We start from the raw sequence: 4,096 nt of genomic DNA on the forward strand, positions 1-4,096 counted from the left end.
TTTTTCCTTGAAAATATAGTTTTTGAGGGGCAAGAAAGCCTTTTTTGTGATTTTTTAAATTACCTTCTAACTGAGCTTCTGTTTCCCTCATGCTTTCTATTTCATGTATAGTATATTTTGGATCATGTTTTTCTTGACTCTGGAACTTCCTGTAACTTTTTATATGGTGTTTCTTTTAGATACTGTTTTAAAAACTTTTTCTTTTGAAATGTGTCAATCTGTCCAGAGAATTAAGTTAATGGTGTGCCTATTTTTAAACTCTTTAGATAGCTATAGTTGAAAAGACAAAAACAAAGCGAGAAATTATGTGACTACAGATAGAACTTTTCCAAATGGCTGACTGACATTTTTGAGACAAAATTCCATACTTTTATTGAAACACCTATATTTCTGGCTCATGGCTTGTCACTGTATTCTGGACGTAAGACAAAGAGGCTTGTCTAGCGGACCTGAACACCAATTAGAGTTTCTTTTCAAGAGTATCACTATTCAGCTCTTCTGTTTGCCACTGGCCAGTTGACTTTTTATAGCCAGTGAAAATCCATCCAAGAATCCTGCAGTTTCTTCATGAACTTGTTCTTGTAATGAATTTACATTATGTTCAGATCATTCATTTATGAAACCAACAAGCATGTCTTGAGTACCTGTTATGTGCCAGATACTTTTATGAATGATTTACATATATTAATTCATTCACTTCCCACTACAAACCTATGAAGTAGGCATTGATTTTGTATCTATGTCAGAGAGCGGCTAATTGAAACAAGGTAACTTGCCAAAAACACACAGCTAGAAATGGGATCCATATTTTAGTAGTCTGCCTTGGGAGTTCATGCTCTGATTCTACTAATAGCAAGGTGCCATGAGACTACCAAGAATGTAGCAACTAACCATGCCTCCAGATTGGGAGACAGAGCCTCAGGGAAGATAAATACAGAACAAGAGATGTTTGATCCTTGATCAAGATGCTTAATCCTTGATTTAATCCCTGTTAGCAACTGATGAGCACATACTAAATTACCTGCAAAGAAGATATACCAGAAAAAAATATGTGCACATATCTGCAAAGCTGTATTACATACCCAAAAACTTTGTATCATCAGTACAACTGTAAAAAAAATCATGTGTGATTTGATTCATTTACACATGCTAACCAAATAGCTTAGCATGTGTAAATGAATCAAATCACACATGATTTTCAGATTTCCTTTATGCTGTGCCACATCATATGTATCATTAATTGAAATCTATTTTGAATGGCCAACATTCAGAAGTTTCTCGAGTGCCTGGGGGGGATCTAAATTTTTAAGACACACTACTGTTGCAACCATTGTTTTTCATTATAACATGATTCTGATCAATTTGTGTTTAATAAGTGTTTCTGACAATTGAGGAAGACTTTTCCTTTCTAAATCAACATGAAACTTGAAAACATAAATCAAAATTTTGAAATATCACCTTGTTCTGTAGATTCAGACTAAACGATCTCAGATTTCTTCATGTGTTGGAAAATGTACTTTAAAAAAAACTTTCCCCAAGGCATCTTCTTTGCCAGCTGGACTGACTTTTGCTCATTCTTGGATTGCCCTCTAGTGGTTTATTTAACTTATGACTGTTTCCCAAATGCTCCTGGGCAACTCGTGGTTGCTTTGAATTTGCTTTTAGTTTGATCCTTTCCGCACCTTCTCCCATTTGCACAGAGGGGCTTCCAAAGACAGTGTCTTTGAATGAGAGTGAGCAATGTGCAAAATGACCCAAACACTTAGTGGTAATCAATACATGCTATTAATGATGGTGGTGAAATCCTTCTTTCAAGTTTGTTCTCTTACTTTTTTTCTTTGTGCTATTTTTAACTTTGCCCACTCTTTACTTTCTTCCCTCTGTTAACATCCTACTGGAGTGGTGCCAGGTAATCTGGTGGCACAGGATGACTTACAGGCAATGCTGTGTCTTGAAAAAGCCAATTAGGAATGCTGAATGCTTCTGGGCGGGAGTCCCATGCTCTCACCCATATAACAAGTCAGCACTCCATAGGCCTCAGTCAGACCCAGACTTCTTGGCTCCTTCTGGGTAGCTGAGGCTATGACTCGCTGGTCCAGACACTTAAGCATCATCCAAATAGCAAGAAAAATCTTTGAGTTTCTGTAGAAAGCCAGCAAGAGGCCCAGCCAGCATCACAGACCTGACACTCTGCAGAACTCTGGGTCCAGGCCACCTGCACCAATTAGAGCAGAACCAAGACATTCAGTGCAACATGCATTATTAATCCAAAACCTTTTTCAATAAGAAAAAAGCCATTGGCTCAATTTTTTTTAGAGAGAGAAAACAGCTACACTGCTATATATAATTTATCAACTTAGTTTAGTCTCTCAATATTTAGTAAGTTTGTTTAAAAATTACCATTTCCATTGGTTTATAGTGACATGAATATAAATCCATAAATCTATTTCAAAGTCTACATTCCTTTCACTATGAACATAATGCTTCTTAAAAGCTAATTGTGGGATGGGGAACAGTAATGACTGTGGCTGGTGAGCACTGTTGAAAGCCAAAAGGACTGGCAGGTTTGGAAAGGCATACACGATATATACACACACTCTCAGTATACTACTGTTCCCCACACTTTTGCTGTACATTCTTGTCTCAAAAGATGGTATAAATTATTCCCTGAAATTTGAAAAAAACAATTAAGATGAATACATTTTCATCTTCATTTCAAAATAACCCTTTTAAATATAAAAAGTTCCTCATGTTTGTTAAATCTGTTCAAAAGTTGAATTTAAATACTTTCTTCACAACATGTACAATGTTTCCAGCCTTAGTGCCTCATTACAATCAGTTTGGCAATAAGATCTCCAGTGCTTTATAAAAAATGGCATTCAATAGAATATAAGACTGATAAATCTGCATTTGAATCAGTCTTACCACAATGAATTAAAACAAAGTCCAAAAAATGTATGACTATTCATCAACACCCTTGGAACCTATGAATTATTGCTAATAATCTCCCACGTGCACATAATTCAAACACAAACTTTGTGAGGAGGGGGTGTAAAATAAATACTACAGTATTTCTTCAATTTTATTTAATGCTGGCTAGCTGGTTAAATGAAAGATTAATATTACTAACAGAAAGAGTCCAACTATTTTAAGGACTGTTTTCTAAGAAGAACGATTTTGCAAACCAAAGATAAGCAAGACCCTATGCAAATACATTTTCTTGTAGTGTAATGTAATTGCTAATATGAGGTATAATCTGCAAGCAATTGATACAAATATAAATAGGTATAAGCCACCACTAACTCACAGTCTGGTGAAAAGCTTCTCAGCTAAGGTAGTTTGAGGATAAGGTTAAGGGAAGTGAGAAGGAGTGGACAGGGCAGGTTTCCAGTGGGAACGTCATTTATGTGCCTTATCATTATCATCATCCTGTATGCACCAGTCTGTTGTTGCAGAAAGGTAAATCCTTTCCAAGTATGTTCTTTATGTAGCACAGTAAAATTATTTAAGTATTACTCTTGCTTCATTTGCATTTGTATTTAGATATATACATAATTATATATGCATATCAAAAACTATAAACAGAATTTTAAAACAGTTTATCTCATTTGAGGAAAGTTAACAGGTAAGACAAAACTACGTACTGTAGAATTTTTTAGGATATCTAAACTCAGGGTAAAACCAAAGAAAAACATTTCTACCTCTTTAGTAAATGGCTTGTGTGAAACCTCAAGCTCTCACTCAATTTTTTTTATAGATGGGTTTGTTTGATGAGGATTGTGATCCAATGATTGTTTAGCAGCAATTTTACCAAACTGTAAATTATTTTATTAACAGGTATTATAAACAGATAATACTAATCTTATTTTAAAACCATGGGTGCCACACTGGTGAATATACAGCTTATGAATAACTTAAAAAGTATTTCCCATTTTAAAAGGCAAACCCAGCATACAATACATGTATAACATGTATAATACATGTATAACCCATACAATACACGTATAACCCAGCTATACTATACATGAAGTAGCTATAATATGGATTATACTACTAATGAAGAAGCTATAATATGGATACATGATTGATGTGTCTA

General features: G+C 34.8%; 1 protein-coding gene across 1 annotated transcript in view; it reads right to left on the bottom strand.

Annotated features, from left to right (window-relative positions):
• ME3 (malic enzyme 3) overlaps positions 1–4,096 on the bottom strand; it is a 1,085,505-nt gene that overhangs the window by 362,502 nt on the left and 718,907 nt on the right. The gene's annotated exons all lie outside the window — the stretch shown is intronic.

This window comes from Macaca thibetana, chromosome 14, assembly GCF_024542745.1.
Source record: "Macaca thibetana thibetana isolate TM-01 chromosome 14, ASM2454274v1, whole genome shotgun sequence".
Lineage (NCBI taxonomy): Eukaryota > Metazoa > Chordata > Mammalia > Primates > Cercopithecidae > Macaca > Macaca thibetana.